This window comes from Protopterus annectens, chromosome 14.part0, assembly GCF_019279795.1.
Source record: "Protopterus annectens isolate FY-2018-M chromosome 14.part0, PAN1.0, whole genome shotgun sequence".
NCBI classification, from domain to species: Eukaryota; Metazoa; Chordata; order Ceratodontiformes; family Protopteridae; genus Protopterus; species Protopterus annectens.
The window spans coordinates 1,054,414,766-1,054,438,649 of NC_056748.1; positions in this window are offsets into that span (position 1 = coordinate 1,054,414,766).

Sequence of the window (23,884 nt, forward strand, 5' to 3'; positions counted from 1 at the left end):
TGCTGGCAGAAAATGAATTATTTTGTACTGCCCTGATCAATGGTAAACCCACAGAGCTCAAAGCAGACACTGGTTCAAAGTGTACAATAGCAACCACCAAGCACAGCAAAATAATAAGATGCAACCGGTTTTTAATCCAAAAACTTTAATGTAATGAGCTCTTTCCCTCTAACGTCTCGGCTGTAATCTTCAAGGAGAAAAGAACCTTAGAAACACATATGCTTTAAATATTAGCAGCAATCAATAATTAATTAATTATACAATTAAAAAAATTGAAAATTAGATAATAAAATTGAACAAGTAAAAGACTAAATTAATACTCTCCAATTCAATTCTTCATTCAACCCATGAGGATATAAAGTACCAAATTTTAAAATATAAACAGATTCTTTAAATAGTAACTGTTTTTTAAAATTATTTACATCAAATTGAGATGCATTAATTTTCTCTAATACCGTTCCTTTTAGCCCCTCATTACTGCCATGATGAAATTCCTTAAAATGCATTGCAACAGAGCTTTCTTGTTTACTGTTACTGATATCCCTTGCATGCTCCGTTAGTCTTACTTTATTACTTGATTGCTGCTAATATTATTACTGGTTCAAAGTGTAATGTAATGTCAGCAGAAACATTTGCTAAAGTGAGGGCTGGTGAGCAACTTAATTTGGCCAATTGTGCAAAGCTTGTTGCTTATGGAAGTGAAGAGATTCAAACAGAAGGCTCAGTAGTGCTTTCATACTATTCGTCTGGGAACAGTTACAGCTTGCAATTTTATGTAGTCAGAAGGCCTGTGTAGTCATTATTAGGTCTGAGAGACAGTTTGAGAATGAAACCGCTTTCTTTCACCAAAGAAGTCCATCATGTAAGCACATGTCTCAGTTCCAGCTTCAGTGATGGTATTTTCTCAGAGTATGTTAATGTTTTCGATGACAAGCTAGGAAAACTTCCAGTTGTGTAATCCATGAAAATAGACCAAGAGGTCAGTCCAGTGGTTAGACCAGCAAGGAGAGTTCCAATAGCTATGCAGGACAAAGTCATGGTCTAGTTAGACCGGGGAAGTCCACTGGGCCCAGGGGGCTCGTTTTCAGTAGAGGCCTGGGGAGAAAAGCTCCATATTATAGAAATACAGTAGAAATTACAATACAGATACTTATCAAGAAAATAAAATGTGCCCAGTATTTGCAAAGAATATGCTATTATGTGAATTACATAGTTCAGTTACATTTAACAAAGTATTACATCCTTCAAATGAAAAATGAAACGCTATTTACAATATTTACATTAAGCAGCACATCATATGGGAGTTATCAGCTGTTAGATTAAGCAAGTTTGTCAAAGTCTTAAAGCCCTAAGATGATGCCATGTCTGGTCTTTTGCATCAAGGAGGGACTAGGTTGGTATGATGCAGTTGCATTTCCAATTAGAAGAGAGGTAGGAGTGAAGCTGAATTTTGAAGTTGGCAGTATTCTGCATAGTCCTTAGTAAGGTTGGGAGAGAATTCCATTTCTTGCCTAGGGAGAATGAGAAGAGAAGTTGCCCAGCAGGGCGTTTGGGTTTATGGATAGTAATTACATTTTGGTGTTCAGATCTGAGAGTTCTATTAGGGGCATAAAGGGGAAGGATGTTTGAAAGTGCAGGGCAATTGATTGGACTGAATATTAATCTATGGGCAATGGTATGTTGTAGGTAGTCCAGATATTTGGAGAGTTTTAGCCAATTTAAAGACTGGAGGGTAATGCAGTGGTGGGTACTATGTTTGGCATTGTTGGCAAATTTAGAAATTTTGTTATAACAATTTTCATGTTTATAAGAGAGAGAGGCAGATAGGTTGGTTAGCAGAGGGGCACTGTACATTACGGAGGGAAGGAGGTACATAGAGGCTAGTGTTTGTCTAGTAGAAGAGGAGAAGAAGTGATTGTTTCTATATAACATGCCTAGTTTTTGGTGGGTTTTCTTTATATTTTGCTGAATGTGAGTGACAAACTTTAGGTGTTAATCTATAGTTACACTTAGTAGTTTGGCAGAGGGTACAATTTCAATATGAGAGTTGTTTTGGTTAAGTATTAGGAAAGAGCTTTTGTCATAAGAGAAGGATTTTGAGGGTGGGAACAGTAGAATTTTTTATTTGTTTGCATGCTCATAAGAAAAATTCAGACGAAATCAGAATATGCATTGACCTAAGAGACTTGAACCAGGCATTAAAAAGACCTTATCATCCTATATGTATAGTCGAGGAGCTTGCCACCTTCATGCCAAATGCCACTGCTTTTCTATCTTAGATGCAGAGTTAATTTTGGCAAGCAATGCTTGAATGTAAATCTTCACTACTGAATACATTCAGTACCCCATTTGGTAGATACAGATCAGGATGCCTTTTGGAATAAATCCTGCCAGTGAAGTCTTTCAGTGTACAATGGAACAATTTTTTTCAGGTTACCTGTGTGCAATAATAGTTGATGCTTTACTGGTTGACGGTAATGGTGAAGCAGAGCATGACAGACACCTTAGGAAAGTTCTGGACAGAGCATGTGAAGTGACTTTAAAGCTCATTCCTCTGAAATGTAAATTCAGACTACCAAATGTTACTTATGTAGGTCATTTATTTATCAGTACAGGCTTATGACTAGACCCTTCTAAACAAGCAGCCATTCTTGAGATATCATCTCCAGACAATGTCCAAGCTCTACAGCATTTTCTTGGTATGATTAACTATTTGGGCAAATTTATCCCTGACTTTAGTGAGTTGACAGTGCCTTTAAGAGAGCTGACATGCACAAATGTTTCCTGGGGTTGGGTAGAACAACACCAGAGAGCATTTGAGAACCTCAAACAGCAAATTGCCAGCCCATCTACATTAAGGTACTATGATGTCCACAGACCAGTAGTTCTCTCCTGTGATGCTTCAGGGTTTGGTCTTGGTGCAGTTATTTTTCAAGAGGGCAGAGCTGTTGCCTATGCATCTTGAACTCTTGCCCAAGCTGAGACGCAATATGCTCAAATTGAGAAGGAACATTTGGCAATTGTGTTTGCATGTTCGAAGTTCCATGATTATATTTATGGCCGAGCTATCCAGATAGAAACTGACCATCAACCTGTAGTCACTATTTTAAAGAAGCCTATGCATTCAGCTCCAGCAAGACTACAAAAAATGATGCTCAAATTGCAAAAATATAATTTCAAAATGGTCTATGCAAAAGGCAAACTTCTTCATCTGGCTGATACCTTATCCAGATTGCCCAGAAATACCACAGAACAGCTTGATGCAGAGAATTTTGTCTATGATGTCATGGAAGTGTGTAATTTTTCTACCACGAGACTTGATGAGCTAAGAGATCATATAAAGACTGATCCAGATTTGCAAAATCTCAACCAATTCATCTATGTAGGATGGCCGTCATACCTCTCAACTCTTCAGATTTTCGCCTCATATTTTTGGCCCCTTCCTCATAAAATTTGTGGTTTTCCAGCAAATCGTTGAGGATTGTATTCACTAAATAGTGACAGACATTTGAGTTTCATACTTCATATCCATCAGAAAATGCATGTTAACATAACACCTTTTATTCTATCAATGTTCAAAGTTTATAAGAGCAATATTTAAAATGTAACCCTATTTTTGGGCCTTTGTCCCCCCATTAGGTTTGGCTTCCTCCATATTTCTTGGGTCAAGAGGATGAGTGGTATGATGGCCATCAAAGCAATCCTGTGTACTGCCAGTAGAGCAACCTTATTTTCCATACAGAGATGAGATGCTGATGGAAGTTGGTATAATTTCCAAAGGTCCAAAAGTTGTTGTTCCTACTTCCTTACAACATGAATAAATTCATATTTTGCATTGTGGCCACCCAGGTTCTGATTCTACCAAAACAAAGGTGAGAGGACTAGTATTTTGGTCTTCTCTGTCGAAAGACATTGATAAAGTGCTTTCTTCTTGTTCAGTGTATGTACAGTACTAAGCCGCATTTGCAAAAAGAGCCACTTCATCTAAGCCAAATTGCTGAACTACGTTGGTCAACAGTAGCCACTGACATATTTGAGTGGAACAATCAGTATTACTTAGTGCTGGTAGACTCTTATTCGAACTGGTTTGAGATAGATTTGCTACCTAACCTAACATCCAGTGCTGTTATTATTAGTAGTCCACACAAAGTTATTTCTGACAATGGTTCTCAGTTTACCAGTCAGTTGTTTCAGAGATCTGCAAAACAGTGGGACTTTATACATGTTACTAGTAGTCCTGAATACCCACAGCCAAATGGCCTTGCTGAACATGCAGTACAGAGTGCAAAACATTTACTACAGAGGTCAAAGCATGATAATACTGATATCTTCTTGAATTTACTTAATGTCAGAAATATACCCCGTGACAACCTACTTGGCTCAAATGCTCAGAGACTTCTACCTAGTCAAACCAGAACAACCGTGCCTATCAGTTCTAGTTTGTTGGCGCCTAATGCTAAAAACAGCAGAGCAATCAAAGCGCAACTTTTTAAGAAGCATTCTTCTCTGAAGTCCAGCTATGATAAAATGAGCAGATTTTTTCATCCGTTAAAAGAAGGAGAGACAGTGAGGATGCAAACGCAAAAGGCTTTGATTGAATTGGTCAAGTGAGAGGTATATGTGTCGAGCCCAGATCCTACTTAGTGGAATCTGAGGGTATAGAATACAGGAGAAACTACAGACATCTTCTTCCTGTATCAGAATTAATATCGCAGCATCGTGCCTGTGATATAGATCTCAGAGCAACTCAGGCAATGTTCATACCGAAGAACATGTCTCAGTATCCATTCCCCTTCCTGATGATGCCCCAGTTGTCCCCAAAGTTGAACATTCCTTGAAGACAGTCCCTGTTGCTAGATCCAATTCTGAGTTTTATGTTACATGATTAGGTCGTATTTCTAGACCTAGCATAAAATACACACCTGGACATGATTGTTTTACATGTGTCTAATTTTGTATGATTGCATGTCAAAGAATTAGTTCTGTATAATTGCATGTCAAAATATAATTTCTGTAAATTGCATGTCATTGAATACTGTCATTCAGTATATGATCCATTTCTCAAAGAGGGAGGATGTAGAAGAGTGTGTGTGTATGTACCTTAAAGAAGCATTTCCAGATGTAAACACGTGCATATTAATAGTGGGCATGTGCAGGCAGCAGTGCCAGTTTGAGACAGCAGCCAGAGTGTTAACATGTGATAGTCTGTTTATAAGTTTTTTTAAGTTTAATTTACAAAGCCTCATTCCTGATGTGTTTGTGTGTAATAAAGCTGCTTGAACTGAAACCACAGCTGCTTGTCTGTTTTATCCTGATTGGACTAGGGACAGCTACCATTTTTGCAGTTTGGGTACACAGTAACTGCAACTTGTCTTACCCCTGTGTAACAGCACAATTATACAACTACCCCCCATTAATATTCCAAAATGTGCACCCTGATTGGTCAGCGTGCACGTTGCAAATCAAAGACTTATACTAATGAAAAAGGTCTGGTCGCCCGAACTTTTTCCATTAATATAAGTCTTTTTTTTTTTCTTGCAACAACGGAGAATGCAAGGTCTCTGTTGCTTTTTAGAAACTGTCTCGCTATGTTAAAGGAGTTTAACATAGCGAGACAGCTTTAAAAAAGTAATGGAGATCTTCCTTTCTCCATTGCTTTTTTTAAAGCTGTCTCGCTATGTTAAACTCCTTTAACATAGCAAGACAGTTTGTAAAAAGCAATGGAGATCTTGCTTTCTCCGTTGCTTCCACCCACAGCTCTGATGTACTGCGTAAGCATACACATGCGCAGTACATCAGAACTGCCACAGAATACCAGACAGCTGCGGAAGGGCAGCACGGAGGCATTATAAAATGCCATTATTTAAGAAAAGTACGTTTTTTTTTTCTTAAATAATGTCATTGTATAATAGCAATAACCCACTTCTGGGTGTGGGTAATGCTGGATTTGCCCTCATGACCAAACCACACCAACCATGGGTAAATCCAGCATTACCCACACCCAGGCGTGGGTTATTGCTTAAATATAACATGGGATGATGTTCTATAAAAGAATACTCATGACTCCATTAAAGTTTGTTGTTAGCAAGGAGCAGTAAGACAGAGGATCAATCAGCCCTTGTAGGAGTTTGAAAATAAAATGAGTAGGGTGCAGATGGACACTGCATTTGTTAAACTGCTACTAGGTAGAAAGGAAGCAGCTGTGGTGGACCTATATAACTTGTGTTGTGTTCCTTGGGGGTGGATGGAAATATGAATTTCCAAATGGTTATTTGCAAATGATTTAGCACCTGTATGGGAAAGGAATGCTCTGTTTCGGATAGCATGAAACACTTTTTAATGGTTTCTTTACTCTTGGCTCAGATTAAGTATTTGGTACTCTGAAGAACATAAAACAGGGAGGACCCATTATTTTAGGTTTTATCAAATTCAAAGGAAAGAGCAGAATAACCACCTGCCAGAATAAATGACGCTAGAGGCAGTTTCTGTGGTCAGTGGTTTTGGGAGAGGTACGAGTACTTTGGTTTTCTTTAGTTAAGTTGATAAGTGGATTATGAATAAACAATTTTATAGCGGTATGGTCTTTACTCTGTTTGGTGTTTAGTAAAGTGGATGAGATAATCAATAATGTACTGCTGGGAGAACATATTGAAATCAATATACCTACAGAAGCTTAAATGCAGAGAACAGAACACCTGATGACTTATTTTACTACTTGTTTTGAGTTATTGTTACAGGGATTTCAACATTTTACTCACTATTAGGGTTTCAGCATATCTATTTACAGCACACTGTCAAGACACCTGCAGTCATTTTATCAAATATGTGGGTTGCCAGCTTTGCTGAATGACTGGGTAGGCAAGTGAGGTAAGCTGGCCTATATTAAGTGTGTTTCTTGTTTAGGATTAGAGTAAAGGCTAGGTAAGGGGATAGATTTAGTGTTTGTGTGTGTATGTGTATGTGTATGTGTGTGAGAGAGAGAGAGAGACTATGTATTGTTAGCATCCAAGTGTCTTCCTTAGTGGTACTATTAGGGAACATGTTTTTCTAAGATAATGTCTCATGTTAGGGTTAGGAGCTAGGTTAGGGTTAGCATATATGAGTAAGATGGGCAGGGAGCTGCCCTTAACCCCAAACCCACACATTGCCTTAGGGGACCTTTCCCTGATACTATCTCTATTCAGACAATGTGTATCTGGTGATATTGTTAGGGTTTTATGGATTTTTTTTTAGTTTCACTAATCAAAAAGGAGAACATTTGTTCTTCTTTTTTGATTTTTATGCAGTTAGCAACTTGATTATTCATTAATTGTTTTTGTCAATGAGTAGTATTTTATGAAAGAGGTGTTAAGCTTTTTGCAGGTCAACAAATTTCAGTATATTCAGATATGTGTCTTTATGTATATATAAAAACATTCCAGGACTTGTGATTTCAAACTGTTGGGATTAACCAGAAATGTGTTCATGGAGATACCAGTTGCCAAATAATAGATCTCCCTTTCCAATGAGTTCTTTTCTGTGCAATGTACACTATAAATGATCAGGTGCTTGGTGACTTATAAAGTTACTGTAGATTTGAGGAGTTTAGAGAAAGGGGAAACAAAAAAAAGGTGGACTTATAGCAGAAGATGCCATAACGTGGTCCATGATTTGACAAGAGAATGATGGCCACTGGTTTTCAGGTTGTAGGCAACAGCAGTGAAATCTTAGAAGATAATATTATGTCTAAGTTGGTGGAAATAAATGTGTTGCATGCATTTATAAATTTTGATTTAATGGTCACAGCTCTTTGTTGACATAATTTTGGCTTTTCAACTGTTAAGTTATACATTAGATTCATAGCTGGTGGCAGCTAAATTTAGAAAGGCATTCTGATGAAAGTGGTATGGTCATGTGATTGAGAGAAGACGGCTGCAGCGCTGACAAGTTTTGATCGATTTGACACTGCATAAGGTGGCTTGTTTGTGTTCATGATCTACTCAATGTGTTATTAAACTCACTCCAGAAAGACTGAAGATCAGTTAATCTTTCTGTTTGCGATGCAAATGCATCGATGCATTTAGGCACTGGTATCACATTTTTGCTCATACTGTTTTCTGTCATGAATAGACTTCAGTTAGCTTGTAAACATGTAACCTTGTAGTTTTTGGACTTTGAACATTAATTTCTTTATTCAGCCCAAGAGTAAATCATGGGTTTGGATGGCCCTTGGTTCATTCTTTTGTCGAAGGATGGCAGTGGAACATTGTTTGGAAGGAGGAGGATAGTTATGTACTATACGATTACCAGGCCGTTGGACTCATCCCTTGATTCTTTTCTGCCATGACCCCAGCTTAGTAAACAGTATTAACAAAACACAAGGTAACATATATGACTGGCCTGTGTACATCATATGAAATCCTTAGTACCACACCAGTAACATATGATGCATATAGTCACTTATAATATATATATGTATACAATTTAAAATCACAGTATTAGCATGGATTTCAGTGATAACATTAATGCATTATCCGAGACTAACTTTTGTCATGGTAGGACTTTCAAGGGGTTTGAGTCAGAAAGGGCTCCTCAATGGATTTTTTTAGGCCTTTAATGATTTCTTAATTCTTTACTTTGGTTGGAAGGTGGTTCCAAATTCCATGTCCAGGCTCTTTCAGCTCTCATAATTTTAAAATGTGGATGTATCAGTGATAGGTTGTCATTTTGACTGATTCTGAAAAGGTAGCTTGTATTTTCCTAGGGCATTAGCCTAGCTTTACAATCTTGAAGCACAGGGTACCTAAAACAAACGTGTCCTTGTTAGGTACTGACAACTATTTGGTTTAATTGAGTAGTTTGCAATGATGTGGGTCCACTATGAGGATAAACCTAAAGATTTTATTCTCAGCTGTTTGTATTCTTGGATATTGTGAATTCAAGGACAACATTTTCTTCCAGTTAGTTAAGCATATAAGGTCAGTCAGTTAAAGAATATTCTTCCATTAATGTAACTTGATTTATAGATAGATTAAGAACCTATAATGGGAGACAGTAGCAATATATTTACCGGTTTTAATAGAAAAAGCACAGATCCCTCAGAGATGGGAAAGCTCCTGCTGACCAGGTGAGTTTATGTATATTAAATACCATCTGGCCTAGGAAAGTAAGATTTCTGGAGTTGCATCTGAAGACTTAGGTGTAGTCAGTGTAGTCCACATAGTGGGTGACCAGCCCATGTTGATATCCCCAATAATAAGTACTTTGTGTTTGTAAAGTGGTTTTAATACAGTAGCAGGCTGGCTGCAAGGGAAGAGCATAGTAATATATGTAAAGCTATAGGTGAAGAGGTGGGGATAATAGTATAGGTGAAGATATTGGTAAAAAGTAGAGGGTAGTATCATATAGATATAGGTGAAGACTACTTGTAGGTTAATATGCTGTCTTATAAATGATTCAAGCTGGGTTAACAACTGGATAATGTAACATGGTTAATCTGATGAAGCAGAACATGACTTTAAGTTACATCAAATCATGTAATGATGCCTCTGCATTGCTACCTGCTGATGTTTGTAGCACTATAGAAAAAGCAGTCTTCTTGTGGCTGTTAGTTATGTGTGTTAAAAACAACCATATCATGACAAACTCCAAAGTTATCCACTTAATCATTTACTTATCCACCCAAAATGCTTATCCTGTAACAGTATCTTTGCCCACTGATATACAACCTTTTCTGGGCCTAAAACTGAAAGATGTGAAGGATGTCTGAAAGTTATTTAAAATATCAAAAGATGTGCCCAGTGACTGTGCACATTTCTTCTCAATACTATTTAAAGTACTTTTTTTCTCTTAAAATGTCACTGCTAATAATGCAGTGCTGAAAGTTAATAATCCTCCATGATTGCAGGTATGCTGCAACATTTATAAAGTGACAGTTGCAACACAAAGGAGAGCATAACTTCACCTCTCAAACAATTTTTTTTGCCCCTAGCTCTAAAGCTCCCTCACCAGCCTCAATAAGAAGCTGAGATCCCTCATAAAATCCTCAAAAGCTAGTTACGAAAATAAAATTGCCGGATTCCAAAGACAGCCACAAGGCATTCTATAGTTATGTCAAGAATCTAAATGGCAATGCTCAGATCTGCTCTGAACTACAACAGAATGGCATTAAATATACTGATCCCAAGGATATTGCCAATATCCTGGCAGATCGATTTAGTGCCAACTTCACTCCCCTCTCACCCCCTAAAGGGCCCATCTCAATACCAAAAGATTGGCAAATTCCGATAATCACAGCCACACATGTAGAAACAGCACTCTCCAAAGCTAAGAATACAGCATCCATGGGACCAGATGACATCCCAGACTGTGTACTACATGAACTACAAAATGAACTGGCACCCCACCTAAGTGACATGTTTAATCATAGCCTCACCTCAGGCTTCATGCCCACTGAGTGGCGCACAGCTACAGTTATCCCGCTCCACAAGGGAGGATCCACCTTGGATCCCGGGAACTACTGTCCCATCAGTCTGACATGCCTGATCTGCAAGGGCATGGAACACATTATCATGGAACTTATAAACAAAGACATTGGCAACCTCCAGACACTGAACCCCACCCAGTTTGGGTTTATGAAGGGCTGATCTTATCTCCTGAATCTGATTGACTTCTTTGAATCGGTCTCCAGAGCTGTGGACGAGGGTAAGGAGGTCCACACAGCCTATCTGGACCTCTCCAAGGCCTTCGACACCATCCCCCATTCTGGAATCATAGATAAACTTACTAAGCTGGGCATAAATCCCTATGTCACTCGATGGGTTGCCAACTGGCTTACTGACAGAACCCAGACTGTAAAAGTAGCCAACTCCAAATCTAGCTACAGACAAGTGACAAGTGGAGTACCACGGGGTTCAGTCCTGAGACCACTCTTGTTTGGCATCTACTTCTCTGAAGTACAGGCCAACATTAAGGGACGCTGGCTAACAAAGTTTGCAGATGACTGCAAACTGGGAGCCATTATTGAATACCCAAATGATGTGGATATTCTACAAAAGGGCCTTACAGAAACAGATGCCTGGTGCCAGAGCCATGGGCCCAAGCTTAATGTCAAGAAATGTATAGTCATCCCCTTTGGAAAAAAACATGTACCCATGAACTACCACATAGGTGGCAGGACACTAAACATCAAAAGTGTGATGAGAGACTTAGGGACACAAGTGGACAGTGGTCTCACTTTCGATAACCACATCGCCACAACAGTCAGGAAATCCTTCTACGTGGCACACCTCATCACTAAGGGCTTTTCATCCAGATAAAAGGAGGTCATTGTCCCACTGTACTCATAGGTTCATAGGTTCATACTAGGCTATCTGCCCTAGGGCATTTATAAGCCTAGCCAGAGTGTGTTTGGCTTTCACCACCCATTTTAAATTAATTTTGCTATGCCCTTTTTCGAGGTTAGTATACTGTGCCTCTGTCTAACAGTGACACAGAAGTGATACCCAGGGTAAACCTACGATCTCCCATCCACTCATCAAGATTCCTCTTGAAGAGAGTCAATGAGGGACTCTGCCTAACCTGGACTGGGATTTTATTCCAGAGTGAAAGGAGCCTCTGGGTTATGAATCTGTCCCTCCAGCATGTCCTATTTATTTCAGTGCTGTGGTTCAAGTCTCTCGAGCATGTGGCTCGATGGGATTTAGATTTTCTGAGGTGCAGCATGTCCATTAATTCCGGGTTGGACATGGCTTTATACGTCAGGCACAGATCGCCTCTGAGCAGGCGGTATGCCACTGGGTAGAGCTGGAGTTTCTTTAACCGGGCAGCATATGGCATCTGTTTGAGCCCTTTGATCCTCTTGGTGAGGTACTTTTGGGGTCTTTCCAGTTGCTGCAGGTGTCTGGTAAGGTACATCCCAAAAGGGGCATTGTACTCAATTATGGGCCTGATAAGGGATGAGTAAAGAGGCACGATGACCTCCTCTGATCTAGATGTGAATCCCTTCATGATTAGGTGGGCTATATAAAATGTATTTCTAACCACTTTAACTTTTTTTTTTGTGGCCACGTGGTTGTCAAATGAGAGATTGTTATCAACTTGGGTCCCCAGGTCCCTAATTACGTCTTCTGTACTTAATGGATTACCACCTATGTGGTAATTTGTGGGCACTTTGTTTTTGCCAAAGGGGATGACTATACACTTTTTGGCGTTTAGCTTGAGGCCGTGGCTCTGGCACCAGTTGTCTGTTTCTATGAGACCCTTTTGGAGAATGCTTGTGTCGGCTGGAGAGTCGATTATGGCGCCCAGTTTGCAGTCATCTGTGAACTTGGTCAGCCACAGTCCTTCCGTGTTGGCCTGTACCTCCGAGAAATATATACCGAACAAGAGAGGTCCCAGGACTGAGCCTTGTTAGACGCCACTTGTAACTGGTTTGGAGTCTGACATGGCTCCAGCAATTCTAAAAATGTAGGTTCTGTCCTTGAGCCAGTTTGCAACCCATCTAGTGACATAGGGGTTTATATTTAAGCTGGTGAGCTTATCTATAATGCCCGAGTGGGGGTATTGTATCAAAGGCTTTTGCAAGGTCCAGGTAGGCTGTGTGGACCACCTTCCCCTCATCAATGGCCTTGGTGACTGTTTCAAAGAAATTGACCAGGTTTAAGAGGCAGGATCTGCCCTTAACAAAGCCTAACTGGGTAGGATCCAGTGTCTGTACGTCCCCAATATCTTTATTTATGAGGTCCATGATGATCCTTTCCATAGCTTTGCAGACCAAGCTAGTCAGGCTTATGGGGTGATAGTTTCCAGGATCCGTTGAGGCACCACCTTTGTGGAGAGGGACCACTGTTGCTGTACGCCACTCTTTGGGTACATATCCTGTAGTAAGGCTGAGATTGAACAGTAGTTTTATGTTTGGGTTTAGTTCTTCTTGGAGTTCATGTAGGACGCAGCCCGGGACACCGTCTGGTCCCATTGATGCTGTGTTTTTTGCTTTGGAGGGCGGCTCTTACCTGAGCATCTGAGATGTCAGGGGGGCAGCACTCTGCTGGGATAGATATTTGCCCTTTTGGTGGGGGGGGGGGGAGAAGTTTGCACTAAACCTGTCAGCTAGGATGTTGGCAATGTCTGTGGGTTCGGTGTATTTTTTATCATTTTGGACTAATTCTGAGCATATTTGGGAATTCCCACCCAGGTTCCTAACATAACTAAAGAAAGCCTTGTGATTATCCTTAGTGTCCTGTGCAATTTTCCTCTTGAAGCTGGCCTTAGATGATTTTATGAGTGCCCGTAGTTTTTTGCTAATACTAATCAGAGATGCCTTCCCTTTTTGGGATTTTGCTCTATCATGGAGTAGCTTCCTCCTTCTATTGTATAGTTTGTTTATGGCTGGGGTCTACCAGACAGGACGTCTGCCTTTGGAGGATTGTGTCCTGGTTTTATTTGGGATTGCATGATCCATGCATTCCTGAAGGTGTTCATAGAATGCGTTTATAAAGGATTCTGCGGTCTGGGCCGTATTTTCCACAGGCCCGGGGGCTTTGAAGGATTCCACCTCGGTTTTGAGGAGTGTGAAATTTGCTTTAGAGAAGTTTTTTACTGTGGTTTTCTGGGCAGGAGGTGGGGTCGGGATGTGAATATCCTGTGAGATTAGTTTATGGTCTGATCTTACCAGTGAGGGATACACTTCTGGGAGCATAGAGTCCCCATGTTGGTGATGATCAGGTCCAGTATATTTTCCCCTCTTGTGGGAGTGGTAATAAGTTGTTCCATAGCATTTGAGTTTATAAATTCTATGAACCTTTGGGCTAGGGTGTTGGAGCTAGAGTAATGCTCCCAGTCTATGTTTGGGTAGTTGAAGTCGCCCAATATAATGGTGTTTGGAGAGACCTTCATATTTTCCAGTGTTCTCAGGAAGGCCGAGTGGGGTTCCTGGGTTTGGGAGGGTGGTCTGTAGCAGGCTATAAACTGGAAGGCAGTTTTACCTACTGTTAGTTGCACACGGATAGTTTCTGATGCTTCATGCTGTGCCACCAACCTGGAGGTGTGGGTATCTTTGACGAATATTGATACTCCCCCTCCTTTTGTGGTTCGGTCCAAGTTTTGGAGCTGAAAAGCATGGTATGAGGTATAACCTGGTAGTGCTGGGGTGCTCTCGGGAGCCTTGAACCAGGTTTCTGTTACTGCACAGATATTAATGTTCTCCATGCTAAGGAGAATTTCGAGTGCGTGCATCTTGAGGTTTAGACTTCTGGCGTTGAGTAGCATTACTCTTAGTTTCTTATCCCTTGTGATACCTATGGAGGTGGGTTTGTCTTTTGAGCCTTGCCTAAAAAAGGCACTATGGGGGTAGCAAGAGCCTTTGCCAATATCTGAAAGCCCAGGGGTGACAGGTGCAAACCGTCCCTAGCGAAGCATCGTGGCTTGTCAAGCATGTCATCCCAGGCTGACAGGCATTGGATCCTCTTTGAATGACACCAATACTTAAGCCAATTGTTGAAATTGATCATCTTGTCTTCATATTGTGGCATCATTCTTGGTGAGGGTAAGATGCTACTCAAGGTCAGGGTCATACCGGCCTGGGCTACATGCTCAGAGAGCTCCTCTATGTCTCTTTTCATGTAGTCCAGGGAGGTACATCTCAGGTCATTCACACCAGCATGGACAATAACTGAGTCATATTTGTACTTGCCTTGGAGTGACCTAAGTGCTTGTGTCATGTGGCAGATCCTAGCGCCCGACAGGCAGCTCACCGTGACCTTCTCCTTGTTCAGCCTGGTGAGCGGGACGTCAGTGTGCCTGCCGATAGAGTCACCTATTACAAGTGTATCAGGTGTGTTGTTTAGCCTTAAGGGCTGTGACTGTTTGGCACACTGGCTTTGTGAGCTATGTGTTGCATGTGTTTTGTTTTGGGGTAGCGGTTGCTTGGGTGTCTGCTTTGGAGGTCTCTGCTGCTTAGGCAGATTTTTATTTAGAGCCTCCGAGTATGTTTTTGTGTGTTTATGTGTTTGGATTGCTGTCGTGGTAGGTCTATGTGAGACTGGAATTGTAGTGAGTGTGGTTTCCTTCTCCTCCTGACTGGTTACGTCAGTACTGAGTTGAGAGAGCTTAGCTTCCATTTAGGCTATATGGTTGCATCTCTCACATGTGTTGGAATTTGTTGGGAGGAGGAGAGGGTTGTCTGTGTACATGAGGCAGTTGTAACATTGCCTCAAGATTCCCAGATTCACCAGCTGGACCGGAGAGGAGATTGACAACTGACCTTTGGACATGCTAGAATAGTATTGGGAATTCCTTTATAATTGAAAAAAGGGCCAATGGGGAACAAGGTACTCAAGGGGAGTTTGTGAGGGTGTAGTGCTTTTAATTTTTTAGTGCTGACTTATATAATTGCTTTAGTGAGCAACTCATCCCTCATTAGACCCATTATAGAGTATAATGCCCCATTTGGTATGTACCTCACAAGACATCTGCAACAGCTGGAAAGACCACAGAAATACCTCACTAAACGAATCACAGGCCTAAAACAGATGCCATATGCTGACCATCTAAATTAACTCCAGCTATACTCTGTGGCATATCGTCTACTCAGAGGCGATCTCTGCTTAACATACAAGGCCATGTCAAACCCTGAGCTGTTGGACATGCTCCACTTAAAGAAATCCCAATTCCTCAGAGCCACACGCTCTAGGGATCTAAACCTTATCATCACATTGAACAAAACATGCTGGAGGGATAGGTTCCTGACCCAGAGACTCCCCATAGTCTGGAATAGACTGCCCATACATGTCAAACAGAGCACCTCATTGGCCCTCTTCAAAAGGAACCTTGATGATTGGATGGGAGATGGGAAATTCATCCTGGGGATCATGTCAGTCACCCTGCTAGACAGGGGCCCAGAGAAGTAAATATTGTGGGAAAAAATTTCCAGGGAATTGTTATGGCTAGGCTTGCATAGGCCTTAGGGCCAATAGCCTAGTACCAACCTATGAACCTATGGACACAAGTCCATAGTAAAATGAGTTCATTCTCTTCTCTAAGTATCTAAAGCAGGCCAGAACGTACTTCTAAACTAATGTCTTCAGTACAAACTTATACAGAATGGGCTTATGTGATAATAATGAAACTGTAAAACAAAATTTGTATGGTTAAACATGGCAACAATTGAAAATAATGTGACTCTTCCCTAAGTGTATACATACATTTTATGGGCTGGGTTTATTTTTTAAATGATAGATGACTGCCTGGGGCAATGACATGAACTATAAGTACAAAATATACATTTCTGGCTATATACACGTGTTACATTAAAATGATCCAAACATCTCTAATTCATTAAGCCACAATAAATACATACTTTCTATGACATTATAAAATAACTGGAACCAGTCCTTTCACTTACAGTTTAAATTGATATTTACTTTTTTCCTTGAAATGTGTGTGATTACAAATGTTAACATGGTAATCTCTTAAATTGTGAACATCTTATGCAAACTAGGGAGAAAACAACTATTTACTTTATATGCTTTTGGGTGAAGTTAAATAGGTTTTAAAACATTCTGGAAAAATGTCAGAGCTAACAAGATCAGCCATGTTTACCTTACTCACCCACGCAATATGTTTAAAGAGCTTCAATCACCAGCAGTCTCAACATGACTGATGTTAATTACCAGAGGCTGTCTTGAGAGCCAGGTGCAGAGATTTTCCTCTCTGTCTTTATTACAATTGACATATAGACTCAGAGGTTTATAATGCTAAAATCCCACCTAATATAACAACATTAATTAAGATCGAATCTATGGAAACAAAAATGATGCAGCAAATCTCAGTTATGAAATCACAACATGTATATAACAAATCTTTATTCTAAATTAACCTAAAAGTAACTAACCATTATGTTGTGTGTGTGTGTGTGTGTGTGTGTGTGTGTGTGTGTGTGTGTGTGTGTATGTATGTATTATGTGAAGACAGTAGTGTTTTATCATACACACTCACACACACACACATACACACACACACACACACACACACACACACACACACACACACACACACACACACACTACACTGAAATCAAAATATATCCACACTGTACTTTTTCATCTGAGGCTTTCTAAACTGCATACTGCCTCCTCATAGGTTCATAGGTGTATACTAGACTAACAACCTCTAAGGCCTTTATAAGCCTAGCTGCACAACCTAAATATGTCCCTTTGCCTGATATTTGCTGGGTGTTTATATTAGCAGGTATGTATGTTAATTTGAACATAATTTACTGCCTGCCTCTATCCATCAGAGACATGGGGGCTAAAACTGGGGTGAATTTCAGATTTCCTATCCATTGATCAAGGTTATGCTTGAATAGGGTTAGGGAGGGACTCTGCTTTATATGGATGGGAAGCCAATTCCAGAGAATGGGATCCTCTGAGAAGCATATCTGTCTCTTCAACATGTCCTATTTATGCTGCAGCAAAATTTAAATCCATAGATCTTGTAGTTCTGATGATGTTCATTTAGCAGATTTGTAAAAGGTCCATCATAGCTGGATCCAATGATGCCTTGTATGCAAGGCATAGCTCACCTCTCAGTAGTTTGTTGGAGACTGAATTTAGAGTTAAGGCTTTAAGGCAGTCCACATAAGACAAGGTGTTTATGCCATGGATTCCTCTGGTAAGGAACCTTTGCCACTGTTGCATATGTCTGGTCATTATAGACAGTGATGGGTCTGATGAGGGGTCTGATGAGGGACAAGTAAAGTGATACTTTGACTTTTCTGGGCCTGGATGCCATGCCCTTAACTGTAAGTTGAGCAACACAGAATGAATTCCTAACTATCTTGGCCACATGTTGGTCAAAGGCCAGGTACTACTGTACAGCAGAGTATCCTGTTCCCAGTTCATAGGTAAGTACTAGACTGGCTGCCCTTGTGTGCCATTTTAAGCCTGTCCACGTCACCTCTTTATGCTCTAAGTTACCTACCTGGGGTAAATTTTGTGTATCCTATCCACCGATCCAAGTTGAATTTGAATATGGACTACAACCTGTGAGAGATGCACTTATATAGCCAAGCTGGAAGCCAAGCTCTCTCCAGCCAAGACTGGACAAGTCAGTCAAGAGGAGAAGGTAAACCCCCACATCACACCATGCACAACACATAGTCCTAAACCTATACCACCAAAATCCACACATAGTAACACAAAACAGACAACTACATTCCCGGAGGTTCTTAATGAAAATCTGCCCAAGCAACAAAGACCTCCAAAGCTGAAACGCAAACAACCCCCCCAACACAACCCAAGCAACACATAGCTCACAAAATCAGTGTGCCACATAACCTCAGCCCCTAAGGCAAAACAACCTACCCAGTACACTAGCCATAGGCAACTCTGTAGTCAGGCACACTGATGCCCCACTCACCAGGATAAACAAGGAGAAGATTACGGTCAGCTGCCTGTCAGGTGACAGGATCTGCCACATAACGCATGCACTCAGGTCACTCCACAACAAGTACAGATACGACTTTGTCATTGTCCATGTTGGAGTGAATGACCTGAGACATACCTCCCTGGACTACATAAAAAGAGACATGGATCTTGTAGCCCAGGCAGGTATGACCCTAGCCCTGAGTAGCATCCAACCATCGCCAAGAACAATACCACAGCACAAAGATAAAATGATTGATTTCAGCAATTGGCTAAGTTTCTGGTGCCATTTTAAGGGGATCCAGTATCTGTCTGCCTGGGATGACATGATTGACAGACCACAATGCTTTGCCAGAGATGGCCTGCACCTATCACCCCTGGGATTCTGGATACTGGCTAAGGCTCTTGCCACCCCTATAGTGCCTTTTTTTTTAGGTGGGGTTCAAATGACAAAATTGCCACTATAACATGAACAAGCAAGCAAAATCTGAGGGTAATGCTACTCAATGCCAGAAGTCTAAACCTCAAAATGCACTCAGTCGACCCACTCCTCAAAATGGAGAACATCGACTTCTGTGCAGTGACAGAGACCTGGTTCAAGGCTCCAAAGATCACCCCCTGCAATACCAGGCTACAATTCATACCAGATCTTCTGGCCACCTAACCTGGACCAAAACACTAAAGGCAGAGGTGTGTCCATATTCACCAAGGATATCCACACCTATAGGCTAGTTGGCCAACATAATGCATCCTCTAGGTGCAACTATCACTAGGCAAGACTGCAATGTAAATTGTAGCTTGCTACTGATCCACCATCATGCCCCATGATTCCCACTCCACTTTTCTTAACATGCTGGAAAGTATTAAGGTACAACCAAATACACTAATACTGGGCGACTTCAACTACCCCGCCATTAACTGGGAAAACTACTCATGTACCAACACATTTGCTCAACAATTCTTGGAATTCATAAATTCCAACATCTTGGATCAGCTTATCCATACCCCATACCGGGGGGGGGGGGTCTATGTCACATTGTCAAACTTGTATAAGTTTGAATGATGTAATATCGAACCCAAAAGTCCGAAACACAAAAATAGCGAAGCCCCAGCACTGATTTTTTTCCTAGGGAAAAAAAAATTGGTAGGCCATTTTTGTAGCTTTGCTATTTCCTCCACTGTGGTGCAATCTTGAAGTTGGTATATTTAAGTAGGGAGGGTGTGGGGGGGCGAAGCCTCCCACTTTAGTTTTAGTTTAAGGTTTATGTTTTTTTTTGTTAGGGAACAACAATGATGTTCTTCATCTCACATTGCTGCAGTCCTTACACTTGGGTAGCCCGCTGTCCTCGGTCGGCCTGAATATCAAAGTATAAGGCTGACGTCGGTCAAGGCGCATTTGACTGACATCAGGACGTCAGGGTACAAATGCGCATGACCGACGTCATATCCCCAGTCTTTTTTGCCACATGGTCCGATGCAGAAGCAGCATTGCAAGTGCCGGTTGGCGTTCTGAAATTTTTCGATTCCGGAGTTTCAGACCGAGTCAAAGTTGGCTAAGTACCCCGTTGAGGAATATTTTAGTTTTTTCTTGCCTCAGTGGTTTACCAGATGTCAGAAAAAGTGAATAATTGCATTTCTTGTGGGAAACAGATACCGCATAGAGACTATCATACTTTGTGTATTCCTTGTTTAGGGCCTGAGCATGACGTTGTTGGGTGTCGCTCTTGTGCTAGATTCAATAAGCGCACTATTAAGAGAAGGTTGGATTGTGCCAGGTTAGTCTTTGGGAAGCGGTGCAATTATAAAATGCCGTTGGATGCTCCGACGCCCGCTTCTTCAAAGAAGCGCAAGGACAAAGCAATTAAGCCTAGGCTAGAAGAACCATCTGTACCGGACGCCGGTTCTTTAGAGGTGTCGGTGGAGCCGGTGGTTCCACCGGAGGTTTCTTTGGGTTCCCAGGGAGAGACTTTGTTATTGCAGGATGTGGCCTCTCAGGAGGCAGGTCAGGCTGAAGGGGCTTCTCAGGTTACTATACTCCCCTCCCTTCCTAGGGTGGTTAGGCCCTCTCCTTCTGTTTCCAAGGCTTCTCCCAGAGGCAGGCCAGGTTTAGCTTCAGTTGGTGTCACCCCTAGTTCTTCAGGAACTGTGCCCAAGAAGCATATGCTTAAAATGGCAGAAGATTTGATTACTTTGATTAGGGGTTCTTTGCCCCCTCCTGATAAGAGACCTAGGGTGGAGCCTGAGCTAGGGAGTTTTGAGCAGGCTTTGGATGCTTCAGAGTCTTCGGCTGAAGACTTGCAGGAGTACTCTCCTTATTCTGATTCTGATGTGGATGATTCTACTCCTTCTGCTTCTCCTCCTGAGGATTTTTCTTTTTCAGAAACTCTTCATTCCATGAGGGAGCATTTTAAGTGGGAAGGTCAGGACTTCTCTGATTCCAGGAAAAGGCTTTGGGAATTTTTGTTTTTACCCCAGCATAGGCCTTTGGCTATACCTCCTGTTTTGGATGTAGTGGAAGATGTTTTTACAGAGGCTTCTCTTAATCCTGATTCTTTGCCTCCTGCTCCTGTTAAACCGGATAGGTATTACAGGGTGCCTGAAGCTCATAAGTATCTTTTTAAGAGTCCTAGGGCAGACCCAGAAACTGTTAGTCAGGGGCCTAAAGGTGTTAAGGCTTCTGTTGTCAAGAATCCGGTTCCTGCAGATAAAGAGGCCAGGGCCTTGGATAGATGGGGAAAGAAAGTTTATACTTCTTCCACTCTAGCTATGAGGGCTTTGAATTGCCAGTTTCACATGTTGAAATACCAAAACTATCTCCTTTCACAATTGAAGTCTAAGGTTGATGCTCTGGCGGAAGGTATTGATTGTAAAGAGTTACAAGATTTAGTACATGTTTCTGAACAGGTGGGTAAGCATTCTTTGCAATGTGGTTTTGATGCTGTACAGGCCTCGTCTAGGGTGGCTGCCACTGGGACAGTTCTTCGCAGACACGCCTGGTTGAGGGATCAAATTTTATCTGACCATGTTAAAACAAGGATTTTAGATGCTCCTTTACAATCTGATGTGTTGTTTGGTTCTCCTGTTGAGGCAGTTTTATGCAGACTGTTAAAGATTTTTTGCAGGTTCAGCCTCCAAAGTTTAGTAGAAATTGGCCTACTAAAGGGTGGACGTATCCTTCTTCTGATTCCCAGTCTAGGGGTAGATATAGACGTGGTAGGGGCAGAGCTCAGGGCTCTTTCAGGCCTAGAACAGGGAGTTCTCCTGCACAGTCTTCAGGTGAGGGCAGGGGTCAGTCCTTTCGTAAACAGACCCAATGACCTACCTTTTCAGCTGCCAGAGCCTTCTCGTCTGGCAGCACCTTTGGGAGGAAGGTTGGCACTTTTCAAAGAAAATTGGAGTTTAATTACCCAAGACAGATGGGTATTGGATATCATAAACCACGGGTACAGGTTTTATTTCCATACCTTACCTCCTTTCAAGGGCATGCCAGACGTTCCTCCTCAACAAAGAATAGAGGCTCGCAAGCAAATTTCTCTGTTACTCCAACTAGGGGCCATACAGCCGGTCCCTATGCCAGAAGTGGGCCTAGGATTTTATTCTCGCCTGTTCCTAGTACCAAAGAAGGGGAACACGTGGAGACCAATTTTGGATTTATCTATCCTCAACACTTATCTGGACATTCCCAAGTTCAAAATGTTGACGTTACAACAGCTTTTACCTCTGCTGGGCAAAGATCATTGGATGGTAACTTTGGATCTCAAGGAGGCTTACCTTCATGTTCCTATCAGACTGAGTTGCAGGAAGTATCTGCGTTTTCGAGCTGGGACTTCTCACTATCAGTTCTCTGCATTGCCCTTTGGCTTATCTACTGCGCCCAGAGTGTTCACGAAAGTTCTGGCTCCAGTGATAGCTTTCTTCAGGCTAAAAGGAATACAGATCTATCCTTATTTGGACGATTGCCTGATTCTGGCTCAAGGAAGGGAAGAGCTTCTTCATCATTTGGAATATGTGATAGCAGTGCTAAGATGCCTGGGGTATTCTGTGAACGAAATAAAGTCCAGTCTAGTACCCTCTCAGGACATGTGCTTTCTGGGAGTAAGACTGAATACAGCATCCCAGATGGCCTTTTTGACCCCGGACAAACAAAAGAATCTTTCTCTTTACTTCCATCACCTATCTCATCAGTCCGGGCTGACTGCAAGGACAGTCCTTCAAGCCTTAGGGTTCATGGCATCTTGTATTCTGGTGCTTCCCAATGCCAAACTGCATATGAGGAAGCTACAATGGTATCTCAAAAATGTATGGACACAGCACTGCCAGGATCTGGACACTGTCATTCAAATAATACCTTGCATTCAAAAGGAATTTTTGTGGTGGGCTCAGGAATGTCACCTAAACAAGGGACTCTCTGTGACCCGGCCAGAGGCGAGTCAGATTTTAACGACAGATGCCTCAGACAAAGCTTGGGAGCTCATCTAAATGGAAAGTGGATACAAGGCAAGTGGCCTGCCAGACTACAACATCTACATATCAACCTGAAGGAGATGTTAGCAGTCCAGTTTGCATTAATAGCTTTCAAGGATTTACTTCTTCCAGGGCAGGTGTTGATTCTAACAGACAACACAACTGTCATGTGGTACATCAACAAGCAAGGCGGAACACATTCTTATCCCCTATGCAGGCAAGCAATGATTTTGTGGGAGACTGCTCTCAGTTTACAGCTAAATCTTCAGGCAAGGTTTCTGCCGGGAGCACAGAACTCCTTAGCAGATGTGTTGAGCAGACAAATTATGGATCCCCACGAGTGGAAATTGGATCCTCATGTATTTCAGAAATTGACAGTGTCATGGGGAACTCCAGACATAGATCTGTTCGCTTCTCCACTAAACCACCAGCTGCCAAAGTTTTGCACAAAAAGGTTTCATCCCACAGCTTGGAAAGTGGATGCTCTTTCTTTCAATTGGAGCAATCTTCATGTGTATGCCTTTCCGCCTCTGCCTCTCCTCCCAAAGGTACTACTAAAGGCCAGACAAGACAAGCCAAGGATGATTTTGATAGCTCCAGATTGGCCTCAACAGCATTGGTGCCCATTACTGAGAAGCCTGGTACGGAAACCTCCATGGCCTTTACCTTCGATTCCACACCTGTTGTCTCAGGTGGACAGTCAATTGCTCAATGTCAAGCTTCACTCTCTGCACCTAACAGCCTGGCATATTCTGTCTTGAACCATAGTGGGCCTCCACTTCCACAGCAAGTTTTGAATGTTATTTTGGAAGCTAGAAGGCCTAGTACAAGGAAAGTGTACGCAGATAAATGGAAGAGATTTTTATTTTGGAGTGCAGCAAAGGATTTTGATGTTTCTGAGCCTAATTTGAGTGTGGCTCTTCAATATCTTACTGAGTTACTGGACAAAGGTTTGTCCTTCTCTTCTATTAAGGTTCATGCTGCAGCAATTTCGGCTCACTATGATTGTGACCCACCAT